We start from the raw sequence: 16327 nt of genomic DNA on the forward strand, positions 1-16327 counted from the left end.
CAAAGTTTTTCCTACTTTTAATACTAATTATTGCCACTTAGCAGATTAAGAGATTGAGGCATTAAGAAAGGGGTCATTGGTCCAAGGCTGGAATGTCTACTGGAGAGCCAAGTCATGAACCCAGAAACCTGAGCTGCTTTTCTTCACCCTTCCTAGGCATCCCTTGGGGCTGCTAGAGTTGGGCAGCCCTAGCTCGATGCGCCTCACTGTGGGTATCGGCACCTGATGCAGCCCATAATGACATCCCAGTGCCCCAGGGGCTGCCTCCTGGCACCCCTCCATCCTTCCCATTGTCAGAAGGCAGCAGCAGGGCTGAGTGCGGGCAGCAGACCAGGGACCCTTGTCATGTATTGTTTGACAACCCAGGAGGGGTTTTAAATGTAAATGGGTGGAGATAGGTTCTGAGAGTCTCTTTGTCAAGGAGGCATTGGATACGCAGAATCCATTTTCCTGGGATACAGCATACGATCCATCGGGGCTAAGTTCTCAGTCCTGTCCACAAAGCCCGTGTAAGTCAGGGTGTTCCAGAAGCTGAGGGCCAGCAGTGCTGCTTGCTATTTGGGAAGTCATCAGTGACACTGAAGAGGCCCTTTCAATGGTGTCAGGGAGAGCAGAGAGAAGGAAGGCAACACCCTCAGCTCTGGCACCCACAGAAAAAGCGAGAAGGGAGAGGAGAGCTCGATCTGAGGGCTCACACACTCAAAGAACAGGTATTGGAGGTTTATTTCCCACACTGGAGAAACTTGAGTACATTTGAAAATCAGGAAAGGATCCAGCCCCATGAAAGCACCAATGATACCCAAGGAGGCCTAGAGAGGTTAAGGCACATCCCAAAGCCATACTGGAAGTGAGAAATAGAGCAAAGACTCTTGCTTGCCAGCCCAGGGCTCTCCATTGTGCAAAGATCATCCCAACTTCCACCCATGGTTTCCAATGTCACAGATCACCCTTGTGATCAGTTACTTGGTACTATTGCAAGTCAGCTAGCTAAACTTAAATATTTAACCTCATCTAAAGCAATAACATCCACAAAATTATGGGTTTCTTGTGTTATATAATCATTTTCTTAATACTTATTTAATTAAATAAATACACAACTATTTTTCAAGTGTTTTTTATTTATTTATTTTTTTTATCTATTTTTTGAGACGCAGTCTCGCTTTGTCACCCAGGCTGTAGTGCAGTGGCGCAATCTGAGCTCACTGCAACCTCCACCTCCTGGGTTCAAGGGATTCTTTTGCCTCAGCCTCCCAAGTAGCTGGGATTACAGGCGTGCGCCACCACCCCCAGCTAATTTTTGTATTTTTAGTAGAGATGGGGTTTCACCATATTGGCCAGGCTGGTCTTGAACTCCTGACCTGGTGATCCACCCGCCTTGGCCTCCCAAAGTGCTAGGATTACAGGCGTGAGCCACCGCGCCTGGCCAAGTCTTTTTATTTTTTAGTGGTTCTGCATATCACAGGTAGTAGCCACCTAGTCTGTAGCGTGGGCAGCTTTGCACCAGGGGTTAGGGAGGAGAGAATCAGAGTCAGGGACAGTGGCTTAGAATCCTGAAAATGGGGGTGTGGACATGTTGGGAGCACAGGGAAGGGAACCTCTCCCCACCAATGTAAGGGCAAGTAGGTTCAGGGACAGAGTGACATTGAAATGGAGGCAAAAGAAGATGACAGCATTCCTGCCCACTCACCTTAATTTGTCAACAAAAAAAAATGACAAACTGATGACAACTTGAAGGTAGCACAGAGTTTTAGATCTTAAATTAAAATTGTATTATAGTCATCTGAGACTCAACCATTTTTGTCACAAAGCAGAGGTCAGTTGTTTCAGGAAAAAAGTTGGACTTTGAACCTCAACTCTGGTACTTAAATCACAACTATAATTGCTTCTGGATTGGATTTGGAGGTTGACCTTTGATCAGAAACATTGGTTTCCTAAGGTGAGGCCTCTCCCTGACAAAAGGCTGGTTTGATTGCTTGGAACTGGAGTGAATGTTGGTCAGCACCTAAGAGCAGCTTCTAAAGGCCTGGTTTGACCCCTCTTTGGCAGCTCAACACATTGACCCTAAGGAAAGCTATGGAAGGATGTGCCAGGCAGAACCCAAAGCACCTGCCTGGAGTCATCGTGCAAGGGCAGGTCTCCCAGCCTAACGGTGGTGCTAGAAGAGTCATCACAGGACTGTGGGTGTGCTGCCTTCCCAACCAGGAACTAGGTAGAAAATTTCACTGTCTGTTGATCCCTGGGAGAGAGGAAAGATGATGGCAATAGTCACGTGCATGTACTGTTAGAGAAGTTATTCTGATACTTGTTAGAATGGTGAGGAAGACTTCATTCAAGACTGTTACAATGGGGCCACTGCAGTAGGGGAGATAGTTGGGAAGATAGTGCTCCCAATACAGCAAGGACAAGTGGGGTTTCATAGCCATGAAGCAGATGAGTGGGTCAAGGGAAGGGGGGTTTCTTGCTAAATTGGCTTAGCAAGATTCTTACTAAAACTGAGCTGACAGGACAGGGGCCAAAGTCAGGAAGAAGGCTCAGAGGAGCCTGAGACAGTCTTTGTCAGCACTGGGTGCTCACTAGGTGCTAGTCACTGGACTATATGCTCTGAAATGAAGTCATCACACCATCCCTTGAAGTAGGAAGGCTTATTTCAATGTGATAGAAGAGTATACTAAGGTTTGCCCCTTGTTGAGGGCCTACAGACGATCAGATGGGAGATGTGGATTTGATTTCAGGGTCCTCTGATCCTCACGCACAAAGCTTTCCCACCGCTAAATGATTCCTGATGCCTTGTGAGGAGCTCTCCTTCCTTCAGAGATGTTTGTAAAAGAGCAGAGGCGTCCGTGTCCAGAATGGTCAACACAGACAAGAAGTGGGGGGCTGTGTGATATAATTTCCTCATAGCTTTGACATCTAAAAGACCATCAGGATGGCTAAATAGTAGAAGGGAGAGCTTTATTGATGATATCAGTTTGCAAACCAAGAAGAGACCGTTTCCAGCATGGACCTAAGGTGCTTTCTTTTCAAAGAGGGGAAGGATGGGCTGTGTTTTATGCCTCAGAAGGTCTGTGTCGCACAGTAGATATTCACCATGTGAATATCACTGTACATATCCACCAGGTGTGGAGGAAGGCCATACAGATTTATGAGGTGGGTCAAGCACATGCACAATGGGCCAACATATAGGTAACAAACATCCCATGTTCATTTTGGGGCGGGGCTTTAGCATTAAAATGAGGTAGAATTTGGTTCTTTAGGGCAAAAGGTGAATGACAGGGCACAAAGACAGTTTGCCTGCAGTTTCTATGAGCTGCCGGAACTGGCTTAAGGGCTACAGTTGCTTATCAGGAAAGTGTTTATAAGGCCAGTCCTCTGTCTATTCAGAGTTGTAGTGGTCTGGGTTGTAAGTCAGAGTTAGGAGGAGTCTGATATTTTGCCTGATGGCTCCTACTGTTAGGAAGTTTAGGAAGAGTGTGGTTTTTCTCTTAACTGTAAGAATTTCAGAGGTTGCCGTGTCCACTGAGTCCGGAGCCCTTGCCAATAGATAATCTTTTCCCCTTAACCTTTGTGTCTGTCTTAGTTCATCAGGGGGCATCTATTTTGGTCTCTCAGATTACAAATTCTTCAGACCCCTTGATTCTCAAATTGTAAATCTTCCTTCCTCTTGCCACTGTGAGCTCTAAGCAAGTTCAAAACCTGAGCCTACATTTAATTCCTAGATAGGGAATTTGAGGGCTTGTTTTGGCAAACACGTCTGATGGCTCCGCCCTTTTCCTCCCCTCTCTTTATTCACTGCTGATAATCCCTCCCCATCTTTCCAGGCTGCCCTTCCCTTAATCCTGCCAGTAGAAACCCTGACTATCTTCAAATCCCAACTCACAGGCTACCTCTTTCCTGAAAGCTCCTGGGGGTTGCAAGCAGGAGCTCCCTCTCCTGTGTCCTTTCTAATGCCCAGAGAGCTGTGGCCATACTCTGTCTCGTGACATAATATGCCTGGCTATGACTCCATGAAGTCCACTGTAGACATGTCAGCCTCACCAGAGCAGGGTCTGGGTCTCCTCATCCCTGACTTAATAAAATGGCTTTGAGTAGAAATCATTAGGTGGGAGGGGCCCAGGCCCTGGCCTCTGCATAGGAGATGCAGCCAAACACTAAATGAGATTCAGAGCTTCTGAAAGGCCTGAGGGTTCAAAGGTGTCTATCTCATCCTCCTCAATATTAGCTAATTTGACTTCCTAGGGTGAAATGCAAAAGGTATTCCTTGCAGCTCAAGCACTATTTGAAGGCTCCTATTAAAATAAACTGCCTTGGAGAGCACATTAAACCTGCAGGGAATCCTTCATTAGACCTACTGATATCAGCAAAAGTACCGAGTACCTACTGTGTGCCATGGTGACGTGAGATTAGAAGAAAAGTGCAAAGATGTATAAGACCCAATCCCTGCTATGAAGGAGCCTTCCAGTCGAGGATTGTGGGGTCAGTAGTGGGCATAGGGCAAATAGTATTGAAAACAACAGTAACTATAAACTATAAGAAGAGCTCTGATAATAACGCTAAATGTATTGAAGCACTTACTATGAGTCCGACATTATCTCCAAGCACTTAACAGAATAAATGCATTAGTGCCATAACCCAATGAACTAGGTATTATTGCTATCCTCATTTTTTTAACAAGGGAACCACAGCACAGACAGGTGAAACCATTTGCCCAAAGTAAACAATTAGAGAAAGGTGGAGCTGGAATGTGACCCCAGAGAGTCTGGTGCCAGAGCTTTGCACTAGAAGAACAGAAGAAAGAGGGGTTAGCTTTACCCTAGGACAAGAGTCAGGGGTGGGGAGGCTGTCCAGTGAAAATTTCACAAAGGAGGTGGCATGATATCTGGAAGAGTAAATATCATGTAACCAAGTAGGAAGGAGGAAAAGAGGGAACAGCATCCTTAAAGTCACAAGCAAGAGCATAGATACTCCAGGTCTTGTTAAAGGAAAACATTGGTTGGATGTGGTGGCTCAAGCCTGCAAACCCAGTACTTTGGGAGGTTGGGGCAGGTGGATTGCTTGAGTTCAGGAGTTCAAGACCAGCCTGGGCAACATAGCAAGACTCTGTCTCTTAAAAAATGAATAAATAAAACTTAAAAAAATTATCCATGATACTTGTTACGGAACTGTAAGGCAGAGTTTATTCCAGATGATTGCAACAGGGGTTTCACCATACAGGCTGGAGAATGTGCTCAACTCAGAATCCAACAAGAAAAAGTGGGAATTGATAGCCAAAAACCAGGGGAGGGGAAGTTGTCTATGGATAGAAAATTTCTAAGAAGAAACATCAGGGATGGGGGGATCCTGGCCAAACTGACCCAACAGGAGCCATGCAGGCCAGGGTAATCAGACATGGCCTGGGGGATGGTGAAGGATGGGAAATTCAATCAGATATGAAGAGTGGGGGATTCTGGCTAAATTGACGTGACAGGATTCTTGCTGAAATTGGGCTCGTGGAGGCCCTGCCCAAGAATGGGGCCTAGTGGGGCTCAGATGAGCCTGATTAATGTTTGGTCACAGACAGAATTCTTGTCAGTCTCCAGATCATTTGGAGTAGATGGAACATGCTGTCAGTCAACAGAGAGGGGAATCTTAGAGAAAGGAGCTGGGCTCAGCAAGCCTGGGAGGGCAGGGGCCGGAGAGTAGAGTGAAAGGAACTAACCACAGAGCCTTTCACAGGGCCTACCATGGTTCTAGGCACTGGAAATAGGTGAAACTTTTAGCAGTGATGTGAGGATTATTCTACCTGTTGAGCAAACTGGACTTTCGAGAGGCAAAATGATGCAGAGCTGGCAAGTGGCAGAGCTGGGATTGGAAGCCAGGTCCCACTGATGCCAGCACCCCTGGAACTAGCTGTAGGAGCTGATGCTAAGGGTTCGGGAGGCAGGCAGCCCTCATCAGCAGGCATCCGAGGACCCGAGAGAAGCAGGGCCATGGTCTAGGGAAAGGAGCCTGGGGAACGGTAGGGGGAGGTGAACTCTGCCCCAGCTCCTCCTCACTTTCTCTGAGTCCTGATGCCCATGGTGAGTCTCCTGTCACACAAAGCTGTCTGGGCAGGATCAGTGCTGATTGGAAGCAGGATGAGAGATGATGGGCTTGCGTAGGAAACACTGGCTCCTGTTTCATTTCCCATTAGTCCCTGAGCTGTAGAAATCCCCTTTTTCCTGATTTGCTGGAAGTGGATCTGTCTCTACTTAGCCAGAGGGAAAAGCAAATCCAGCTGAATCTGCAAAGCTAAGTAACCTGGTTACCACAGGGCAGGAGTAAATCAGTCTTGATAATCACATCTGGCAGTATGTAAAGCCATTCTGTTCGGACAGTACAAATTCGTTTTATGGTATAAAATCCTGTGTATTTATTGTGGAGAAACACTGAACTCATCAGTGCTCTACCTAGTGTTTAAGATTTCCATTCCATGGAGAACAAGGTTTCACTTCCTTCATGGAAGAGATATAGATGTGCGAAGTGCTTGTGTACCTGTGTGACATACGCCCTAGCTAAAGATTGCACGTCAGCTGATGTCCGCAACAAGGAAGAACAGTGCCCAAGCCATTGAACTGTGTTTCTATTGATACTTGTGTTTCCAAAGCTGATTTTTTAAAGGAAGGGCTTATGCCTTGGAAGGAAGAGTCAACATCTGAAAATGTTAGCTAATTTAATTTCCTGAAGAGAAATGCAAAAGGGATTGAGGTAGTTTATTATGTTAAATCTCAAATAAACCTGGACAATTAAAAATGGAAGGAAAGCCAAGACTAATTAAAAGGAGAAGAGAATGAGAAATGCCAGTCATCTGGGATAAATTGATTATTGCAGTTGAGCACTAAATTTAGCTCTCGGCTTCTTTGTGGCTCAGGCGTTCAAAAAATAATTTGGGATAATAAGGTTTTTCAGGTTTATTTACAGAAAGCTACCAATGACCACAATCATGACAGAACACTTGTGACTAAACAATTAGTTTGGGGATTGAAATGTAAATAGGACTAGAATTCATGAATTTGTTCTCAACATTTTTCCTCTCTGACAAAACTCATATTTGATATTGTACCTTTGCTTTTGTACTCAGACCACCCATGGTGTGTGTATGCCTGGAGTGAGAGGAGGTCATGGTTCCTACTTTTTTTTTTGTTTTGATTCCTTTCTTCCCAAACTGGTCTGGAGTTGTTCTGAAGGTGATATGTAGTCTGGAACTCTAAAATTCCGAAGGTACTAGAGCAAGACAGGAGGGAAGACAGCACCAGTGCCTCCCTGCAGAATGGGCACAGCTGCCTCTTTCTGTCACCTCTTCACTGACATTAACAGTCCAGCACTTAATAAACATCCTGAAGCTCCCATTTTCCCATCCCCACTCCCAGCACCCCCTTCATGAGCTAAACTACCTGGAGATGTTGCCATCACAGACTCCTCGACAGGAGGGCGATCGTTCAGGGCTAGGGGTCAGGTGAAAAAAAAGAGAAGTTTCAGTAAGTTTTGGGGGAATTCGGAAGCATTGATTGGAGAGTGAATGACCTCGAGAGAGAACTCTCTTCTGGGTAGGATGGTTCCTCCTTAGCTGAGCATTAGTTGACCTCATGATCACTTTGGAAACAGAGAGAAATTGTCCATGTTTGAAGCAGAATTTCTACATTTGTCTTCAGCATGGAACCCTGAAATGTAGAAATAACTCCAGGGATGATTGAAACCAAGGAAGCAGAGTAAAATGCAACCTACCAGGGACTTTAATAATCACCCAGATAAAGACTTTAAAAACAACACACACAGCTAAAAGCACAGGAGGGGGAGACGTGCAAATTATATTTAGAAAGGCTTAATTTTTTAAACTTGTTTCATTTTCAAAATCAGAGATGCTATTAGCACACTACTGAGATGGCAACTGCAAAGGTATCTGTCTCATAAGCACAAAGGCATTGAACAGGCCATTAACATTGAAGGCAGTGGGAGAGGGAAGGGAGGAAGCATGGGTTCTGTTGCACACCCGGGTGTCAAGTCCCAGGTCGGCCACTTCTAGGCCCTGGGCTGGTAAGCGAGTCACCCTGTCTGGATCCGTTCCTATAAGGTATTCCTGGCATTGATACTGTAGAGAAAGAAACTGTTTGTCTGTCTCTTTGTTTATTTATTGTATTAGTCTGTTTTCACACTGCTATATATAAAGAACTACCTGAGACTAGGTAATTTATGAAGAAAAAGGGTATAATTGACTCACAGCTCTGCAGGCTTCACAGGAAGCATGACTGCCAGACCTCAGGAAACTTACAATCATGGTGGATAGCAAAGGGGAAGCAAACACCTGTGGCAGGAGACAGAGAGACAGAGTGAAGGGAGAAGTGCCACACACCTTCAAACAACCAGATGTCCTGCGAGCTCACTCACTATCACAAGAACAGCAAGGGGGAAGGAAGCCCATGCCCATGATCCAATCACCTCCCACCAGGCCCCTCCCCCTAAATGTGGGGATTACAATTCAAGATGAGATTTGGGTAGGGACACAGAGCCAAGCCATATCATTTATTTATATAACCTCCTCTTTCCTCAAGGTAAGAGTTCAGATGGTTGACATAACCATTTCATGTAACTGTTAACAGCAAACAAGCACACGGAAAGCCAGGGATTTAAAACTCTACCTATCTCACAGGGTTGTAGTGAGAATTATATGTACTGTTTATGAAAGTGTTTACTTTTTGATGGGCACATAGTAGATAGTAAACATTTGCAGTCTGAAAATATGCTCCTACCAGCCTAAGGAGCTGATGTACTGTCGGTTCTGCCCACATACCTTAAGGAGAGCCAGAGAAAGTTCTTGTCTGTAGCCTCCTTTCCCTTTGTGCTGTCCCACACCATCCACCCAAATAATGCCTATTACTCTGGCCAAGATGCTGTTTGTGGCTGTTCCCCTGCAGCCCAGCCATCCCTGGTGACTTCAGCATGGAACCCCAAAATCACATTTGGTTCCCAGGGGTATCACATTTGGTCTGATGGGCAACATTCCCATGCCTGTCCCTCTCGCACACTCTTTTGGTGTGAGTGACCTAGGTCACGTTAAAGAAACTTCTGTTCTACCTTTGGAGCCAAAGTCTGAGAAGTAGGCAACAAAGGGGATCTGGGAGAATCAATTAATGATCCCAGACACCTCTCATACATTTTTCAGTGGGGTCCTACAGAGGAAGTACAGTGTCAGCAACTCCAGGCTGATTTCAGCATAAGTGTAATGTATTCAAGTGACAAAACTCACAAGCAGAACTAGAACATGATCTTATCCAGAGTCATTTTTTAAATTATTGTTGAGAAGCAGAATCTAGTTACAGAGAAATGATTTGATGCGGATGCCCAAACTCTAGCTGTAAAATGAGATACAGAGTAACATTTGTCCAGTGACCTTTTCCTTTCACACGACAATTAATAGATCTTATTTTTGTAGAGCTATGATCTTGTCAGTTTAAATCCAACTCACTGACCAAACTGGAGAGAAACCTTTGTCTCCAACAGACCAAGTGCTCCTATCTGCCGCTGCTTGGAATCGAGTTTGCTGGCTGGTGTGAGTGGAATTTCAGATTTATCAGGCCAGCCGTGGAGCAGAAATAATAAACATGGGATTCGAATGAAAGGAAAGCAGAAAGTAGAACTCATTTAAGGAGAATGAAACTCTTTAAATGAAAGTGCATCTTTCTCAATAATAGAAATTCTAATATTCTTGGAATCATTATTATAATAGCTTTCTCTGGAGTATGCAATACATTAAGGAGTCCAAGTTAGAGCAAAGGACAAGCAGCCGGGAATCATTTGTCCACTGAGCCAACAGCAAGTCATCAGCCATCCATATACCTTGGTTTCCCCATCCATACTCTGGTAATGGCAACTGCCGCTTTGTACTGCTGTTGCAGCATGTGAAAAAATAACAAAGATTTACGAACATATGTTTGCTTTAAAAGCCAACAAAGTTATGCTGGTACTTATGTCCAACATGAGTGGACTAAATGCCCTTTTCTGGGTTCACAGGCCGACTTGAAGACCTGATAATTAAGTGAACGATGAGATTTACTCAAAATAGGTGTCAAGGACAAAACCAGGGCCAATGTGTGGAAGCTTTAGGGAGGCTGGTTTTATCTCAACCTAAGGAAAATTGTATGAGTAAATCTAGGCCAGGTGCAGTGGCTCATGCTCATAATCCCAGCACTTGGCGGGACTGCATTGGGAAGGTCACTTGAGGCCAGGAGTTCAAGACCAGCCTGGGCAACACAGTGAGATCTCATCCCTACTAAAGATTAAAACTAGCCAAGTGTGGTGGCATATGCCTGTAGTCCCAGCTACTCAGGAGGCGGAGGTGGGAGAATTGCTTGAGCCCAGAAGTTCAAAGCTATAGTGAGCTGTTATTGTGCTACTTCAACCTGGGTGACAGAGCAAGACCCTGTATCTGAAAAAAAAAAAAAAGTAAATATGTTCTGTTGATAAAAAGCCCCAAGCGAAGGTGACTCACATGTCACAGATGTTTCAGGAATCACTGCATTGGTGCAACATGGTGAGACAATATGCCATTTGAGATCCCATCCAAATCTAAGATTCTGGATTCTAAAATTTTATTAATTTTTCATGTGTAGATGAGTGAGAGAAGACCTCTAAACAAAAGCTCTTAATATTTCTCTTCTGTGGGCCACCAGGATTGGGTAGAGTTGTCACAGAGCCCCTGCCTCTCCCGACTTGCCATCATGTAATGAGATCTTCTCAGCATGGAAGGGCAGGCTTGCAACACCTTGGAATGGGCACCAGAGAGAGTGGACAAAAGAAAAAAAAAACAACTATTCACCCAGATAAGGCACAGGCATTAAAAACTGGAAATAGTCTGGTCATGGTGGCTCACACCTGTAATCCCAGCACTTTGGGAGGCCGAGGCAGGCAGATTGTTTGAGGCCAGGAGTTCAAGACCAGGCTGGCCAATATGGTGAAACCCTGTCTCTACTAAAAATACAAAACTTAGCCAGGCATGGTGGTGTGTGCCTGTAATCTCAGCTACTTGAGAGGCTGAGGCACAAGAATCACTTGAACCCAGCAGGTGGAGGTTGCAGTGAACCGAGATCATGCCACTGCACCCAGCCTGGATGACAGAGCAAGACTCTGTCTCAAAACAAAACAAAACAAAACAAAACAAAACTGGAAATGGAATTATGAGAGACCAGCCAGTAGATACTGGGACACCTCACAAACCACCCAAGATACCCAGCTCTTAACAGTCATATTGTGGAGAGCTGAGAAAGTTGCCTTAAATGCGAAGGGTAAATTTCTTTCCTGCTGCAGAAGTCCTCTGTCTAAGATTTATGCCTCAGGAGGGAATGGTGGCTATTTAAGGACAAACATCTTCTTGGTCACAACTGGTCATTAAGATGGTGGAAACATTATGATGGAAAGAGCCTGGTCTAGAGGTCAAGGAGCAAGCATTGTCCATTCAAAGTCAGTCTTCACTGAAAATCTCCATGAGAGCAGAAATGGCGCCTGTGTCCACACGGTTCATTACAGTGCCTGGAACTTAGGAGAGACTCAACAAATGACCAGGTGTCTGATGTCAGCTCTGCCACTAACAAGCCATGTGATTTAGGACAAGAAGACACAATCTTAGATCCATCAGCTATGAAATCATGATGAACTCTAGAACCCTATGTCAGACAACTCACACCTCTGTTCATCCATCCTAAAATATTTGCTGAGTGTCTACTATGTGTCTTGCAGGATTGTAGGCCCTGGAATTACAGCCAAGAACAAAATATTCCCTGCCTTCACGAAGCATATGTTCTAGTGAGGGAAGACAGACAGCTAACAAATATAAGCAGATGTAGAGAATATATCAAATGGTAATAGGTGGTAGGAAGAAAAGAAAGCATGGCAAGGGAGCACTGGGAGGCAGGTGTGGGATACGGGTGTTCTTTAAACATGTATTTACAGAGAGTTGTCAGAGAAGACCTCACTGATAACGTGATATTTGAGCAGAAACATGAAAGAAGTAAACCACATGGATTTCTGAGGAGAGAGCATTCCAGACAAAAGACAGCAATAGAAATGTGGTTTACCTGTGTAACAAACTTGCACACATACCCCTAAACTTAAAATAAAAGCCTTTGTAAAAAAGAGAGGCAATCACGATTATGTTGGCAAATTGCTATAATTATTTTTGTAAGACTTATTACAGGTGAAGGTCTACTGAGATTTATAAAAAAAAAAAAAAAAAAATGTGGGAGTTGCTAGCGGGTAATTGGCATTAAAGCCACGAGACAGGATGAGATGACCAGAGAAAGTGTAGGTAAGAAAAAAATCATTCCAAGAAGGCTTTGAGGCATCCAACAGTTATAGGTCAAGGAGGTGAGAGGGACCCGTACAGTGGCTGAGAGGGAGGTAGAAGGAGAACTGAGAGAATGGGGTCCCAGAAGCCAAGAGAAGAGATGCTTAGAAGAGGAAGGTCATTATCTGTGTAGAATGCTGCAGATATTTTGACTACAGCAGAAGCTGAGCCTTGACCATTGGTTTTAGCTATCTGGAGGTCATAATGACCTTGACAAGAGCCATTTCAGGGGAGTGGTGAGGGAGAAGGCCTGACTAGAGTGGGTTCAAGAGAGGATGCGAAGGGGATTGGAGGAAATGTGTATTGACAGTGCTTTAGAGGAGTTCTATTTCAAATGTCGGCAGAAATGGGTGGGAGGTAGCTGGATAGGAATGTGATTTTCTTAAGGTAAAAGATGCTCTATTTCTATGCTTAGAGAGACGATCCAGTAAGGAGAGAAAGTATGATGACATTGGAGGGAAAATCCTCTGCCCGCTGCAGTTCTCCCCACTTCTGTTATTACCACCCACGTCAGGGAGGAAAGCACTACTCGCCTCTACTACCCTGGCTTAAGGGGAAACCACAGCCCTCCCTCAGATATCATCAGCAAAACTGTCACTAAACTTGAAAATCTAAGTAAGGCCTGTCTACAGGCTTAGAAAAAACAATAGAAAATCAATTCAAAGAACAGTAATAAGCAACAAGATTGGTGTTTCACTGCGTGTGCTCCTCATGCTCTGTGGAATGCTGATAGGTTAGGTGAGTTTAAGAACTGCTGAATTAAACAAAGGAAAGCAGATGCATGGCTGCAAGACTTCTTGGAGGCTTTAAAGGCTGGTGAGCACTGTGTATTTCTAAGAGGGGCATCTAGTGTGAGGATTTTTCCTACCACATTTGGGGAAGTACGACAGGGGACTAGTGCTGCAAGGCATACAATACAGGAAAGAGTGAACAAGATCAGGGGTTGGCAGACTTTTCTGTAAAGAGCCAGATACAAATATCTTGGATTTTGTGAGCCATTGTCTCTGTTGCAACTACTGAAGCCTGCCATTCTAGCACAAAAACAACGACAGACAATAGGTAAACAGATGGGCATGGCTTTGTTTCAATAAAACTTTATTTACAAAAACAGGCAATGGGCCAGATTTGGCCTGAAAGCCATATTAGTTTGCCAACCATTGAACCAGATAATCTGCCTGAAGAGATGAGCTCATTTTCCTGCAGAGACACCCAGGTCTGTCCACAGGGATGCCAAGTTCCTAGTTACCTCTCTTTGGCAGGGGCTATTTTTTCTTTACCTTTCACTTAGGAGCACTCTCAAATACATTTAAATTCTTTGCAATTTAGCACAAAGGTCTGAGACCTAGAATGGCCCATGTAGATTCCCATTTCCTTTCTGGGGCCCTGCCCTTTTCCTCATGATTAACACCAGAGGTATCCAGCTTCTTTGCCATTTTTATAAAACTGTTTGGGTCCAAACTGAAAATAACTCTGAATCATCCAGATTGTGGCTTATCCAGTAGGCCTTTTGCTTAAGTGTACCTCCTCATTTCCTCATTTCTGTGAGGGAGACAGGGGAGGGGAAATGAAGTGAATGCCTGCCATGTTGGCTGCTTATTATCCCTGTTGAAAGCTTTTGTGAAAAAATGAGTCTTGGAACCATAGCACATGAAGAGTGATTAGAAAATATTTGCTTATTGGATCTGAATAAAAGAACACTTGTGAGGTTATGGGGAGGTGGCAGTGGGGGTGGGAGGTGGAGGGATGGTTGTGGGGCTGTTTCATGGAAAGGAAATTAAGATTTTTTCTTTGGGACCCAAGGGATGGAACCAAGACCATCAGGTTGAACTTACAGGGAGCAAATTTCAGCTGATAAGCAGGAGTCACTTTGATTTTGTCAGGGGGTGGGGAGGCAGCATTCCATGTGAGCCTTCAGGTAGAGGCTACAGAAGGAACACTCACAATTCAGATGTGCCAGTAAGCTAGTGCCTTTGCTGGGGCTGCTCCAACCAAGTATCATACACTGGGTGGCTTAAACAACATACATTGATTTCTCATAGTTCTGGAGGCAAAGACATTCAAGATCAGGGTGCCCACATGGCCGGTTTCTGATGAGGGCCTTCTTCCTGGCTCCCAGACGGCCACCTTCTTGCCAGGTGCTCACGTGGAAGAGAGACAAAGCTCTGGTCTCCCTTGTCTTCTTATAAAAACACTAATCCCATTATGAGGGCCCCACCCTTTGTGACTTCATCTAAGTCATCTACCTCCCAAAGGCCCCGCCTCCAAATGCTATCACACTGGGGGTTAGAATTTCAACCTATGAATTTTGAACATTTAGTCTATAGCAGGGGGATAACTTTTTAAGGCCCCTTTCAATCCTGGTCATTTATGACAGGCATCCACAACCCCAGGGCCATGGACCGGTACTGGTTCCTGTTAGGAATCGAGCCACAGCAGCAGGAGGTGAGTAGTGAGCAACGAAGCATTATCACCTGAGCTCCACCTCCTGTCAGATCAGAGGTGGCATTAAATTCTCACAGAAGTGTGAACCCTATCGTGCACCGCGCATTCAAGGGATTTAGTTGCGCACTCCTTATGAGAACGTAATCGCCACCCACCCCCCTGTCCGTGGAAAAACTGTCTTCTACGAAACCAGTTCCTGATGCCAAAAAGGTAGGGGACTACTGACTTTTGAAACTGAAGTAATCCACTCAAGCATGGTTTTCTTTAGACTGTAGATTATTGCTTTCACATAGTGTCCTACTATTGCCCTGGCCCTCATTGTCATTGAACATCACCTATATTTGTTGGCTGGAGTGAAATATGTCAGAATATCCCAACAGGAATGATTGAAGAGAGGATTCACCAACTTTTAAGAGACATGAGGTAACACCAATGCCACCTTTGTATAGCTCTGTTTTGAGCAGGGTGAGCTGAAACAAGGCACTCGAATCCAGAGACAACTGTCTGCATAGGCTTGTGGCTTTGTTCCTATGTCAGAGATGTGAGCAGAACAAAGCAAGATCTGAAAGAAGAGCAATATGGTGCCAGAACATGAAACTCCTAGGGTTGTTGCATTTTATAATGGAATGGAAACCAAACTCAACTTTGGCACAAACAGGACACATCAGACCTCTTTTCGCTTTTATCTTTTTAGATGTCTTTTCTCAGGGAGGTGTTCAAAGTGGCTTTTAACAAAGCACCTTTTATCCCATGTTCTCGGGATATTTACCTATCCCAGATACCTAGAAAACCTGCTGAGGGGGCCAGGTTAGATTCTGGGCCATGAGTTTTGCTGTCTTTGTTGCCAGTTTGGAGAAATTCAATAAGTAAAAACTCTGCAGGAGTTTGAAAGATCTGAGTGTAATCCCTGACACATGTATGAACTTCAGCATGGCCCTTCTCTGCTTCTTTTTTCTGTTGTAACTACTCGACTCTGCCATTAAAACACGAAAGGGCCATAGACAATATGTAAGTGAATGGACATGCCTGTCATCCAACAAACCTTTACTTATGAACACTGAAATTTGAATTTCACGTAATCCTCACGTCATAAAATATCTCTTTTTGATTTCTTTCTGACAGTTAAAAATTGTAAAAAAAAAAAAAAAAAAAAAAAAACACCACACAAAACTTCTCTATTCTCAGCTCTTGAGTTATACAAAAATAGGTAGTGGGCCAGATTTGATCTACAGATTGTAATTTGCCAACCCTGGGCTAGACCCTGAGTATACAGAGGTGACCACATTTAACTTGATCCTAGCCTCGTGGTACTTACTTATGGGAGAAGTGGATATTAAATAATTTGAAGAGATTTTAATGTAATCACCAATTGCATAGGAAGGAAAATAAAGGGTCTCATTAGGAATTATAACAGGGAAACATCGTTTAAATCGGAGAATTGGCAAGTCAAATGGGTGCAAAGATTTAAGGATTTAGCCAGGAAAGAGTGCATAAAAAAGGAAGTATCCCAGGTATAGGGGGAATCATAAGCTC

At 44.4% G+C, this 16327-nt stretch overlaps 1 protein-coding gene and 1 long non-coding RNA gene across 4 annotated transcripts in view; one reads left to right on the forward strand and one right to left on the reverse strand.

Moving 5' to 3' along the window:
• ALK (ALK receptor tyrosine kinase) overlaps window positions 1-16327 on the forward strand; it is a 725336-nt gene that overhangs the window by 298118 nt on the left and 410891 nt on the right. The gene's annotated exons all lie outside the window — the stretch shown is intronic.
• LOC129057561 (uncharacterized) lies at window positions 5785-14508 on the reverse strand. Of its 3 annotated transcripts, none has more exons than XR_008522188.1 (4): window positions 14185-14508; window positions 8234-8317; window positions 7410-7676; window positions 6888-7239 (listed from the first exon to the last, which is right to left on the reverse strand). It is a non-coding gene; the product is annotated as an uncharacterized LOC129057561 (long non-coding RNA). The 3 variants fall into 3 exon arrangements; XR_008522190.1 differs by having other exon boundaries at window positions 7410-7460; window positions 14185-14489; XR_008522189.1 differs by having other exon boundaries at window positions 5785-7460.

Source organism: Pongo abelii, chromosome 12 (assembly GCF_028885655.2).
Source record: "Pongo abelii isolate AG06213 chromosome 12, NHGRI_mPonAbe1-v2.0_pri, whole genome shotgun sequence".
Classification (NCBI taxonomy): domain Eukaryota; kingdom Metazoa; phylum Chordata; class Mammalia; order Primates; family Hominidae; genus Pongo; species Pongo abelii.